Source organism: Mytilus galloprovincialis, chromosome 13 (genome assembly GCF_965363235.1).
Source record: "Mytilus galloprovincialis chromosome 13, xbMytGall1.hap1.1, whole genome shotgun sequence".
In the NCBI taxonomy this organism is placed as follows: domain Eukaryota; kingdom Metazoa; phylum Mollusca; class Bivalvia; order Mytilida; family Mytilidae; genus Mytilus; species Mytilus galloprovincialis.
The window spans coordinates 1,363,647-1,378,404 of record NC_134850.1 but is presented as its reverse complement, the minus strand read 5'-3'; the positions used below and the strand labels follow the sequence as shown (position 1 = coordinate 1,378,404).

At 32.3% G+C, this 14,758-nt stretch overlaps 2 protein-coding genes across 2 annotated transcripts in view; one reads left to right on the top strand and one right to left on the bottom strand.

Moving 5' to 3' along the window:
• LOC143056233 (solute carrier family 35 member F6-like) overlaps positions 1-14,758 on the top strand; it is a 514,661-nt gene that overhangs the window by 133,592 nt on the left and 366,311 nt on the right. The window lies entirely within an intron of this gene.
• The window catches only part of LOC143057338 (uncharacterized), a 73,307-nt gene that overhangs the window by 54,972 nt on the left and 3,577 nt on the right, over positions 1-14,758 (bottom strand). The window lies entirely within an intron of this gene.

Below are 14,758 nucleotides of genomic sequence, written 5' to 3'. Positions count from 1 at the left end.
ATTGTCGTTATTTGTTGTATGTCATAATTGGTGTTATTCAATGTTTTTGACGTAGATCAGTGCGTTTTTTTTATCCTTACGATTAGTTATCAAGTAGACTTTTACAGCTTTCCATGCGCAATGATGTTTTTATTGTTGATTTATGTGAAAGACGGAAATGGAACGGTCATAAAGACAGTCAAATTCAATCACATAAGCAACAAATACAAAACCATCAGACAGAGGTCACCAATACAGTTCTTCAATATTTAGCAGTCAACACCATACAAGAAGTTCTGAATAGCTCCGACAAAAAAAAAATGATGTCATCTAGATGTACAGCACAATGTCAGAATATCGTTTATCAAACTTAATGTATAACTACACAAAGACATATCTATAACATGACTTTGTCCGACTTGGGACAGAGATGCATATAAATGTGGCGGGTTAAACCGATTTTGTCGACGTCTGACGTTGAACATTATGGTTATATATATAGTGTCCTTGTTCTATTGTTGTTAGTTGGGAGGCATACCACATCTCATTGTTTTATTGATAGAACTAAATATGTAGATTATATATGCAGTCGTATATATTAAAACTGTTGCTCTTTCATACTTTCTTGTAGCACTTATATTGCAATGAAGTCTTTAATATAGTTCACGTTTCTCCTATAGATAGAAGAGATTCTTCTGATACCATTACAGTTTGTTATCAGTAATAATTTCAAAGTAATTTAAAAGAATAAGCACACGTTTCAAGATATTTTTATAACATGAACCTTGGACCAAGTCAGGAACCTGTAGTCTAGTGGTTGTGGTTGGTTCATTTCGGTCATATTTGTTGTTTGTAAATTGTTTTGTTATATATCAGGCAGTAAATATTCTCATATGAATTGTTTCATATTCATATTTCACATGTTTAAACCTTTTAAAGCGACTTTCACTCACTCTATCGTACAGTTGACTACAATTGCGTATATCTACCTAAAACGTTGGTGAATTGTAGTTGTGTCGTTGAAAATTATAACCACATTCATTATTTTTACCAACATTGATATTTTCTATTCAACGGCAAGAAAATAGAACTTTGCTTCTTATTGTTCTTTGTGTGGTTTTAATATAACATAAGATTTTTGACAGCAGTAAATTTTGAATGAAAAGCTGGACTAATTTTTAGGGTAGTAAGGCAGAATCCAATTAAAAAACATATTCTAAATATAAAAAGAAAAAATTAGTTAAATCCCCACGAAACAGTCACCCTTCTGCCAAAGATATTTCAGTCTATTACTATATGGAGTCTAATTCGGTTTTCTTCATCTTTTACGTTACAAGTAAAAGAGAGTTCAATTGCAAAAAACTGCATTTTTTTTGTCCATGACCTAAAGCACTTTCAAAATCACGGTTAGTGTAAAAGAATTATCTAAACTACAGACAAATTTTCTACCTATGAAATTAAAGTGAATCGAGCTATCACATGATTTTTTTTTATGGGAAATGAACACGAATCGAGCCTTCACAAGAATTTAACAGTAACTGAACATATTTTAGATACTATTATATAAAGTAAATATGTCTTCTTTTTGGTAGTGAGCATGTTTTATACAACCTTTCTTTATTTCTTTCTTGATCAAATTTCTTGGTCCTCTACTATAAAAGTCAGTCCTGTAAGCTCTCACCAATAATGTCTCAAATACAACTTATCAGATGCAACAAGAATGCTCAAGCTGAGACGTCTCGCTTTTCTATTCACGAATTATTTTATGCTGATAGTCCAAGGATAGAGTTTTAGTACAAGTGTCACATACACCACGCATTGTCAAAGATCCATGAAAATGAAGCCAATGTGAGATAAACCAATCTAATCCAGAAAGACATGTATAGCTGACAATCATTACACACACGTCATATAGTTTCGCTATTGCTTATCTTATACAGGAAACAGACAAAACCATGAAAATTACATATTGACCAATGACCATGAAAACATATAGTCAAGGTGACTCGTCAGATGAACCCTGCTAGACAAGACATTTAAATCATAAAATCATTTCATACAATAGATCTAGTTTTATCTATTGCTTAAAGAAATAGACAAAAACAAAATTTAACATTGACCAATAATATGTGCAAATTAGACAAATAATAGTACACAAGGAACATAGAAAACTAATGACTAAGCATCACGAACCCCACCATTGGTTTGATCTCGGGTGCTCCTGAAGGGTATGCAGATCCTGCTCCACATATAATGTAGCACCCATCATGTTGCTCATGTTATTACAAACCCGGTGAATAGTCCAATTCGGTATTTCACTAATAGGTAAGTGAGAAATCAACATAACAAAAATAGAAATTTGTTTTAAAGCAGTTGCTTGACAATGAAAATGAGGTCAAGGCCAACAGACATAATACATACTTTCGTTTTACATGAATAAGCCATCTGTACACAAGGTATGAAGCCTCCAGTTCAAGTCAATTACCATATAAAATATCAAGCTCAATACAAATAGGTAACGCCGTAGGATTGTTATCTGTATCTTTCGCATGTCACAGGCGCAAAAATAAAGCAACAAGACAAGCAATGTCATGTACATCGATGACATCCTGGATTTTATTTGTATTTATAAAAAAAAGAAGATGTGGTATGATTGACAATGAGATAACTTTCCACAAGAGACAGAGACCAAAATGACACAGACATTAACAACTATAGGTCACCGTACGGCCTTCAACAATGTGCAAAGCCCATAATAGAATAAGTAGACAGCTCTCTCACAAGCAAAAAAACCCTAACTGTAAAAATATAAGTGCATACACTACAGGCACGGGGACACATTTTACTGAATGTACTGAGTTGTTGATCAACTTTGAAACAAATTACTCTGGGAAAAGAGTCTTACTTGCAAAAGACAGAACGAAAGATGTTCATTCTTTTATGATTTTTTTAAAATCCAGTTATCAACTTAATATTCTAAAAATAATTTATCCAAACGCCTGTACCAAGGTAGGAACCTTCTCATTGCTTGTCTCATGTCAAAAAAAACCATAAAAAAAATCTTTGTTGCTTTAGTTTTGATTCACAATGGAGAGCATGCTACATGTATCAAGTGTACGGATGTTTCCCTTTTGATCTTTGTTTGGTGTTTTTTATCGATTGATTGATGTCAGATTCGAAGGCGGTTTTTTTTTTGGGGGGGGGGGCAGGGACCCAGTCCCCTATATGGAGATACATAAGTGGTTAAAGCATAAACTTTCTACATGTCCCACAACATGGAAAGGACTAAAAGTTTATAAAAATTATTTTTATTTCATTGTTTTGTACTTTAATGTTTCATTTAAAACTAAATTTTCTTTTTTGAGACTTAATCTGTAATGTTCATACAATAATTCTAATTTAAATTGTATATTATTATGAACGAGCTTCTGGTTGGGAAAATATACACTCATGGCAAGTTATTACAGGTTCTTTCGTTCTCTTTAAAATACACCACTGTATGTCTCTTACATTGAAGTATTGTTTAAATGTTCTCCCCTGCACATAATTACTATTAGTACCCATGGATTCTTTCATGTATTTGTATGTTATATTCTTGTAGGATGTTGATTCAATGATAACATCCTGTTAAATAAACCGTATTAGACTCTTGGAATTCTTCATTCTGTTGCTGCAATCTAAAAATAAAATTCAGGGTACAATTTTCGTAAAATAATCATCAAATAATACAGTAACCTTACCAATCAGGGTTATTACTAAGAAATTTTAAAGATGAGTCCACATATTTCGCATTTCTGACATGTGCAATGGTGAGATTAAGGAATTTTTGTAATTTATAATTTATCATTGCATTCTCCATGATAAACTAGAACAAGAATTTTTTTCTAATAAGTTTATACCAATGTTACCCCTAAAATTAGATCTATATTTATTTTTTTGTTATTGGGATAACATTGATTTTATTATAAGTACATACAAACCATAGTTTATATGGGAGTATTATACACATATATAATTATTCTTTTAAATTCTGTATTTTACTGATAAATATACTCACTTTTTAAGTCAACATCACACTTTTACACTAACAGCAGCAACTGCAGATGAGACACAAGAGTTCTGTGGACCCCCTTAGAAAATGTCCAATCTAGATATCCCTATGAAGATTTCTTGTTCCCTAGTTTGGTAAAATAATTAAGCTCATTAGTATATCAGATGGGAACAGTTTTTACAATTTTAGATAAGTTAACAGATAATGATAACGTGGATAAGTTGGGGCCCACTGACTGCCTAAGACGGGGCCCGTTCCCGTCAAGCTTCAGTGATTCCCTATTTAAGCAACCAATTTTTTTCACAAAAAGGGGGTTCCGGGCCCCTGGACCCCCCCCCCCCCTAAATCTTCCTCTGACATCATTTCGGCATCGTACTGAATTCGCAAGAGATTCACTTGTTGTCGAGTATCGAGTTGAGAGTATCGAGTTGCGAGTTAAAAAAGTCGAGTATCGAGTTACAAAAGTCGAGTTGCGAGTTATAATAATAATATCTTTATTTAAAGAGAGTAACTCATTTGGATTAAACCAATTTTCAATAACTAAAGGCTCTCTACATACAATTTCAATTACATGAATAAAACATAATTAATCTACTAATATACAAATGTAAACAATAGATGTATATAAACAAAATATAATTTCAACAACAACCAGATGCTCCGCAGGGCGTAACTTTATACGACCGCAGTGGTCCAACCCTGAACGGTTGGGGCAAATTTGGTCACAATATTCAAGCTTAATACTGTCTGAATTAAGATTGTGATCGAATTTTTGACATAATAAAGGTTTTTGTCACAAAATAAATGTGGTCAAAGATCTAAAACAATCTACTGCACAATACTGTGCCATTGAAGATTTCTTCGGAAACTTTTCAGAATTCGAAATTTGAAAAAAAAAAAAAAAAAAGAATCCCTTAAAAAAATTGTAAACAACACCCCCCCCCCACCCCCCCCCCCGTAGTACAATTTTAGAGAGATCCATTCACTTAAACACCAGTTATTGTTTGGAAACTAGAAACATGCTTCTTTTTTGTCCTTTTTGTGGACCCCAATTCCTACATATTTTGAGCACTTGATCCAAAACTTAATACCAGCCTCCCCCATGTTATATGAAATATTGTGGGACAATTTAAGAGAGATACATACAATTACACACAAGTTATTGTCTTGAAACTAGAAAAATGCTTATTTTTTACCCCTTTTTGGCCCTTAATTCCTAAACTTTGGACCCATAACCCCATTAATGAATCCAACCATACCTTCTACTTGTGGTGTTAAACATTGTGGTACAATTTCAGAGCAATTGAAATACTTATACACAACCCAACCCAACCTTCCTTTTGTGGTATTGAACCTTCTGAAAAAAATTCATAAAAATCTATTCTCCATAACTTAAGATACTGTCCGGAAACCAATGTATCTTCGGACGACGCAGACGACGACGACGACGACATCATACCATTATACGATTCCAAACAATTGTTTTCGGTCGTATAAAAACCACCTATAGTTTACATAGTGGCTTAACTTATAAAATTTGAGGTAGGGCCAATTTCCCGATAATTTTTTTCACAGAACGGCCACTTTCAAAAAGTGCTGAAAGAATAAAATGTACTTTAAAAACAAAAAATAAAAATGCTTTTTGATCAATATCTCGATTATTATATATCATATGTGTGAAAGATAGTTATTACAACCCTAAAAAAGGATGAAAGTCAAATATGCAGAATTTAGGGTGTTTTCAGGTTGGAAAAACAGGGATCCCCCAAGAAGGCCATTTCAAACAAACAAAAAAAGATTTCTTTTTTGTTATTTTTGTAAGTAATACAACTTTTCCCTCAAAAATGAAATTGGTTTAGTGTGTCCTTATTACCTAAGCCGAAACAACTTTCCAATGAAAAAGTGGAACATCGCTCAATTGTACCTACACATGTATATAGTTGATTAATACCAGAATTAATTATATGCACCGCCGTGGCTAAATTTTCCAATTTATATGTGGTACGGACATATTAATTGGAAAAACACAAAGAGGACGTCTAGTATTATTACATACGGACCATAAAGAGTTTGAAGTTCTCCTTCGCGATGAACGAGATTATCGTATATTTAACAAAGTGATAACCGACGATTTTAAAGATGTAAGAACAACAAAACTGATGACTGATACAGTGTGTCAAGGAATATTAGAGATGGAAAAACTTGTAGAATATAAAAAGCTGTAACAGTTTATTTTTTTCAGTATTTTATAATTTGTTTTTGTAGTGAGAATTGTGTATGTTTCTGTGAAAAAATTGGGAAAATGTTTTTGCTGAATAATGAAAATTATATTGTGATGTTGTTTTCTTGTCTTATAAATGCTTATAATTGACTTCATATTTTTAATACTTTTGATTTTATTTGCGTTGTGGAATGGACACCAGCCCTTTGCGATTTTTTTTCGATTGTATCATTGTTCGTCATATATTCGACAATAAGACTGTAGAAACAATTAACTCTTTAATTTTTTCATTGTATTCTGTGTAAGTTTTTTTATTATTTTGAATGTATGAGATGAATGGAAGATTAGAAAGTGATTGAATATAATTATAATCTGGTATATATGATGTTTTTGTATAGAAAGTGATATATGAATTGATATATTAATATAAATATGAGTATACACAAGTTGATAATCAGACAATCATGTTCGTGACAAATATTTCCCGCAATATATAATTAATGTTTCAAATATGATTCATTTCAGAGAAAAGATAATAACTAATGGCAATGTTTTTATTTTTGTGTAATACAAACTGTGATATGTATATATGAATTGTGAATATAATAAAGATAAAAAAAGAGCCTAGAACTTGAAGAATAATATTATTATCAAGAAAGGGTTCGAGTCTCACATGGATTTTTTTATTTTTTTAGTGTTGAAATATTAGATATTAATGTTTTTATCATATTTTTGGTGATGTTTGCTTAATTCATAGAGTCATTCTGGATCATTTTTACTATATATCATTTTATTAAAGAAAAAAAATAATGTATCGCTTATTGCATGCATTCCTATGACTGTACATACTCTTGACTAACTCTCTATTCATGTGTTCACATTTATTACATATTTGCAAGGAACAACTGTCGTCAAACTGAAGTAGATGCCTGTACATAACCAATAACGCGAGAATTGATTATATAGCAATGAAGCTCAAATGTTGCATGTGTAATATACACATAACTTAAAATAAGGCCATCGTGTACAAGTTTCAAAACAACACAAACAAGTTTGGGAAACCTTTTTTGAACATGGTATATATGTAACAAATGCAGTCAACAGCAATGCTGTCGCCAATCAACCAACTGTGTAGATACTAGTACTGAAATTTTTACCACTGTCCCTGTACCGGTACCTAAGTCGTCAGAAAATAAAACAACACCACAGAACAATTCAATTACACTACAAATCGTAATTAAATGTAAAACATGAAGAAACTGTTGTATTTGTTAAAATGCCAGGAAAGGCCATATTACATGTGTTGTGTGGTTGTAACACAAGGTGTTTTATGACCAACTGATGTCAGATTTTGTCGTCCGGTTAAAATATATATGATTTTATCTTATCTTATAGACGATAAAACCTTAAAGACCAGGACAAATACAGATATACATATATTCAGAATGAGATAAACAGCATCCCATTTGAATTTGTTCGATATTATTTGGCTTCGTAACAAGTTACTTATGCGCATAAAGGGTGTTAACAATTAGATAAAATCAATAAAAAAAATCAATAGTCTTGGTATTGTTTTTGTAGTAATACCTTTCAAGGTATGAAAATATATGATATGACGTATTTTAATGTACTATAATTAGCATCTATCCGGCTATTTAAAACATAATTTACATATCTTATCGAATGAAAAGAATTCACGGGAAATTTGCCATACCTCTTTATACTTTTAAAAATATAATGACTTGGTAAGAGTATTTGAAAGCAGATATACTTTTTGATTTTTTAATTTCACTGGATAATGAATTCCACACTTTTGGACCACTAAAAGAAAAACTTGTATACTTCTGTATTTGATTTAGTGACAATACAATTATCCGATGATGAAAGTCCAGTATTGTACGATTGTTTACTATTTGTAGGCACAATAAGAGTTAAGAAAGTCGAGTTGCGAGTTAAGAAAGTCGAGTTGCGAGTTACAAAAGTCGAGTTGCGAGTTACAAAAGTCGAGTTGCGAGTTACAAAAGTCGAGTTGCGAGTTAAGAAAGTCGAGTTGCGAGTTAAGAAAGTCCTGTTTCGAGTTTAGAAAGTCGAGTTGCGAGTTACAAAAGTTGAATTGCGTAAAAATGTGGAAACGAAACTATTTTTTTTTGGTGTAACTGTTTAACATTTTTGAAGGATGATTGCTTATAGAATTGTATACAGTATTGTTGATTATTTTTGTTGTCTTTATCTCTTCGTAAAAATAAAATGGATTGCTTACATAATCACTTCTATAGGATTTTCTGAAGAAGCAGATAGCCTTTTGAGATACAGCGGATAGCTTGCACTTTAATCATAATTCATAGCTAGCACCGTTATATTAAACGTAAAGGAAGATATAGCAACCAAGCTATGGTACATATATGTAAAAGACCCCTTCTGCAAGTTTCGTTTAGAATGGGCTGTTTAGGGCAGCTGTAGAGCCGGGCAATATTCGTTAGGGACCTCAAAATCTATTCTTTGACAATGTCACTCAAAATTGTGGACGTTAAAATGATATATGTCTACATTGGCTAGAGATGAAGGGGAAATGATGGGGGTGCATAAAACCAGTTTAAACCAGCCGCCTTTTTGTGTCTGACCGAAGTCAGGACCTTTAGCCTGTGTTGCTCTTTTATATTTTTTACAATTGGAAAACTTGCTGAATTTTTCGTTTCTATTCTCTTACTTTAGTTTGTCTCAATCAAATAGTGTAAAACTTATACACACTGCTTATTATTACAAAACGCAGATCAAGATAACATTGTGGTGGGGTCACCTTTACCGTTCAAAAGTAATGCTCCTTTAAAAAAAATTGCTGATTTTTTTCGTTTCTGTTCGCTATAAACTTTAGTTTGTCTCAACCAAATGTTATGAAACTTATAAACAATGCTAAATACAACAAAAAAAAAACAGATCAAGTTTGAATGTTAGTGGCGTCATTCTACCCATTTTAGAGTTATGCCCTTAAACAAATGAAAAATGATAATTCTTTTTTTTTTAACTTAAGTTTTTTTTTTAACTACAGTTTTTTTTTAACTTAAGTCTAAACTGCCTAAACCAAATGTTATGTAACGTATAAACAATTCTTATTACGACAAAACTCGGATCAAGTACACATTAAATTTAGGTAGTATCACTTTTACTGTTCCTCAGTGCTGTCCTTTTATAACTTTATATGATATGCAAGCGGGGCTGCGTCCAATGGACTCCTTACCTATTTATCTAAATTCTTTAAAGTAACAGATATAATTTATAGAACAGACAAGGGGTAGTTGCAAATATTTCATGTATATTTTGAACACATGCAGAGAAGTTTGCTTAGGAACCCTTTGCCAAAAAATGAAACCTTCTTTTTCTTCTATGTGCCCGCCTTCAGATGTTATGTTTTGAATTTAAGTTTCACTTTCCATATTCGGTATTTATCCTTAGGTACTAAGCTCCTTTTGGCAAAAATAAAGTGATGCAAGAATTTATTATCCTGGAATTAGGCTATTTATTTCTTTTTGTGGCGGGTATCCAAGCAGACAACGTGCATGTGTTTATCGGCAATATAGATTTTCTCTTATGAAATAAAATTAAAAAGTTGCCGATCCGGCAAAAATAAAGATCGGTTATAAAGCAAGGTTTTGATTTTAATTTAGATAAAAAATCTTAATTTGAGGATTGAAATTGAGAGCACAAAAAAGGAGGTGTCCCTCAGGGAATCTTTTTATCTTATGCACTCTCATTTGGAAGCTTTATTTTGTTTTTATGTAATCAAAACAGAGAAAACAAATGTTAGTCAACTTGTGCAACTTTTCTGAATGTTAAAGTCTGGTGTTCTGAATCTTAACATTTTGTTTTTTTTAACATGTTTTGTGTGTTCAAAAAGTAATACATGGCTGTTGAACGCGTCGACGTATTAAGATTTTGAACATTCGGACACGTTAAATCTTTGAACACTAATGTTAAGGTATCTAACATCAAGTGTTCAAAAATGAAACAAAAAAACTGAACACCACACATTCAATTGATGAACACTAGTGTAAACATTTGGAACACCATTACACGTTCTTAAAGTGTTACAAAAATGCGTTCAAGCAGTGTTCTATTTATTTACACTTAGATCTACAGTGTACTCGTCAATACATTAGGACCACCACTTTCTAAGAACTTTAATCGTACAAATGTATATGTTTTCAAGGTACAAGTGTGCAAGGTAATGGCGTTTTTCAGACTGTTTATGACTAAATCCGTTTCTTGTGTAATGCTTGACAGAGGAGGATTTAGGGGGCGGGGTTGATAATATACTGAAGCATGATAAGAGCGAGTATCCTCTTGCTCAAACCCCCTTATGAACATTTTTTGATCCGCCAGTGGTTGATACTTTAGTCTGGAAGAGCATGATTTATATGCTGGTTTTTATTGGCTTTTAACTACTAGTAGTTTTCAGTTACTACAAAAACTCTTATTTAGGTGCTTCGCGTTTATAGTCTTTAGTAAATGTTAGTTGTTTTTGTGTCTCGTATCGATCTTTTGGGTTAATCCAATTGCAACAGACTTTTAAACGTTGTTTTTATGTTATACTATTACAACACTGACTGTCTAAGTTTAGTGGTTGAACGCTCACACACATGTTGAATCCTGCCACATTATCATGAGCATGTAGTTGAGTGGTTATTGTTTGTTCATATCTGTCGACTCATATTTGAAGTTTTTAGAATGGGTTTGTTATATATCGTTAGGCCGTTAGTTTATTTCGTCTTAATTGTTTCACATTTTTTGTCGTGGCCTTTTATAACTGATTTACAGTATGGATATTTGTCATTTTTTAAGGCCGCACGGTTGGTTTGATTGATAATACTAAAGTACTTCATTGAACTCCAGTTGATAGTTGCCAAATTAGCAGTCATACCACATCTCCTTACTTGTTATGATATTGTATACATGACTTAATTTCGCGTCTTGTCTAAACATGTATGAAATAGTAGTCGCTTGACGTTAAAAACAAACAACTAAAGACGTGTTTTATTTTCTTTCAACATGTTTGAGGTTGAATTCAACCAATAACCTGGTTAAGAGTAAAACTTAAAACAAGTTTCAACACAAAATAAAACGGATTAACCAAAAAACCTTAAACAAACGCATAACTTTATATCAATTTAAACTCGTGTTCAATAAGGAGAAAATCGTTTGATTTGTTGGGTTAAAAGGGGAAGGTGGCAGGAGTATCTTAAATATGAATATGGTGGCCTGGTAAGAGCTGGAAACAATAGGCATGATTAGCGACAAGTTAAATCTTTAAAATGATTACAAAATTCCGCAAAAAGATCCTCCTGCCCCATTCCCATCCTTAGAATAACAAAAGGTCGTACCCTTACTGTAATTGTTCGTGTGTTTTTATTATTTATCCAGCTAGTTCAAAGTTCTTATAGTGTCCTACTAAGGAGACGACTATTTGATATTCTGGGGTGGGGAGGAGGATTTTGAAAAAAAAAGTAACTAAGCTTTGATAATCACAAAAATCAAAGGTTTGTTCTTTGATAGTTTGAAAATAAATAACCTGACTTACAATGTATTGAAAATAAATAGCTCTGCAGGTCTATTCGAAAGTTTTAGATAGCACCTGATTCTTCATAAATTTTTTTCCAAAAAAAAATCGGGAAACACTTCCGTAAACTTCATATAATAAAATTATCAATATTATTTAAATATACTTGAAATGTCTGAAAATGGGTTTCATTTAAGTTGAGATATATTGTGGTAGAAATACGAGTTGGTAAATATTAGGTACGAGTTTGCGAAGGTACGAGTTGACATGGCTCCACAGCGACATCGTGTGGAATATTGTGAAACTATTTTATTCTAGATTTGCAAAACTTTCAGACTTGTCAAACTTCTTAATTTGTAACATGTTGATTTGTTACTTTTATTTTTTTCTTTAGAAACGCAACTTCTCTTTGGCTGGCAGCGGTAACAATAACACAGACGCGATCTCACAAAACGTGACTAAAACAAAGTGACTACATTTCAAAAATTTAGAAATATAGAAATTCATGTAACGAAGGAAGAAAATACGTTAACAAAAATTAAGAAATTGTACGTGTTTACATATGTATCAAGAAATGTAGAAATTCGTGTAACGGATGGAAAAAATACATGTTACAAATTAAGAAATTACATTTTACAAATTAAGAAATTGCATATGTTACACCTTATTTGATTTCAGGACCACCATACTCAAATGTGAACTACTTTGATATATTTCGCAACTTTTTACCTTAAAGAATCCTGGTCCTAAGTAGATTTGGAAGTTGTCGTCAGCAAAAGATTAAAACACCGTTCATTGCGGGCTTCCGTTGTCGTTGATTTTTATCTTTGTGCAATGTCAATTTCATCATGGAACACTTTCTCTACAATCAGGGGTTCGTTAAGGGAAACAAATAAATATGATATTTATGCTATTAGTATATAATAGTTACGATTTAAAAATCAATGTTTTAATTTAAGTTGCAGTATAAAAACAATATTAGGTCAGTGTCATAAAGATATAAACTTTTTGGTATTCTGAATAAAACTGGGGAAGATAAGGGCGCAGTAAAATCTCGTCCTTCCCCAGTTTCTCAGTCTCAGTAATATTTTTTGTATGAGGCTGAGAAACTGGGGAAGGACGAGGTACTACTGAGCCCTTCCCCATTTTTGCGCCGAGTACAAAAAAAAATATTTTTCTGACATTGACCTAATAGTATTTTTAAACTGCAACTTAAATTAATAAATTGATAGCTATTCAAATCGTTACACAAATGTCAAACTTATTTTCATCCCTCAATAGACCCCTGATTGTGGAGAAAGTGTTCCATGATGAAATTGACCTCGTACACAATATAGCTGTGTTACTATATTCTGTATGAAATAAACAGAAGTACTTACAGATGACAAAAAGTTAAGCTTTGAAAATGACTAAAATTTTCAGTACTGAAAAATGACTAAAATTTTCAGTACTGAAAAATGGCTGAAATTTTCAGTACTGAAAAATGGCTGAAATTTTCAGTACTGAAATATGACCGAAATTTTCAGTACTGAAAAATGACTGAAATTTTCAGTACTGAAAAATGACTGAAATTTTCAATACTGTAAACAACTTTTTCCCAACATTATTAAAAATGATATAAAAATTAATGTACTGAATAGTGATGTTTCCTAAAAGTACTGTTTATATAGCGGAATTTAATGTACTGAATAGTGATGTTTCCTAAAAGTACTGTTTATATAGCGGCATTTAATGTAGTGAATAGTGATGTTTCCTTAAAGTACTGTTTATATAGCGGCATTTAATGTACTGAATAGTGATGTTTCCTAAAAGGACTGTTTATATAGTGGCATTTAATGTACTGATTAGTGATGTTTCCTAAAAGTACTGTTTATATAGCGGCATTTAATGTACATGTAAATGCTAGTCAAATTGTTGGTAGTGTACCGCATAGTCAGCTATAAAAGGTCCCGAAATGACAAATGTAAAACAATTCAAAGCAGAAACTGAAGGTCTGATCAATGTACAAAATCAGTTTGAGTTCCAAGTATTTTCGTTTGTCCATAAATTATGTAGTTTGTTATTATTTCCACTCTATTAGCCAGTTTTTCGGCACTGACACAAATTTCATTAAATTTGCTGTAAAAAAAAAAAAAATTAAAAAGTGTAAAAATCATTCTCGTGTTTAGCTCTGATTCAGGGTTCAGCTATACTGTCGTCCTTGTTTGTCCAGTAAGCTCTCATGCAGTACCAACAACCCTGTAAAATTTATAATTTGTACAAACTTGCATCTTTCACACAACATATTTACAGTATGGTCAGTCATAGACAATTTCAACTACTGGACGAAAAAACAACTGTCCATACCAGTAACAGTCATTGTACGCTTGGTTAGTTTGTTGAAGACTGAAGAAGACTGTCAAATCTGTCCCAACACTTTCTGGGTTGTAAAAAACATCAAATACTACTATCAACAATAAGTCAAATACTATTCATAACAGTCTTTCTAAAAGTTGTGGCAGTTGTATAATGTTTCGAACCACAGATACATCAGTAGGGTTTAAATAAAGGCAACAGTAGTATACCGCTGTTCAAAACTCATCAATCCAGGGACAAAAAACAAAATCGGAGGAAACGCATTAAATATAAGAGGAGAACAACGACATAACACCGAAACGTAACACACCAGAGACATCCACACAATTTATAAAAACAGAACTCAATAAAGATAACAAACGTTTGTGTCAGAATCAATAATGGCGCACGAATTAAAACAATTTGAAAAGCCATTTCAAATAACACCATGCAGAACATTGGTTATGTTCATTTGTAAGGCGGTACGGTGACTCATAATTGTTTTTGCTCATTTCTTATTATTTTTATTCTTTTTCTTCTTTTTGTTTTCCTTCTTCCGCCACTTTAAAAATGAACTTGTCCGCAGCGTTTCTCCAAAACCACATGTCAGAATTACTTAGGG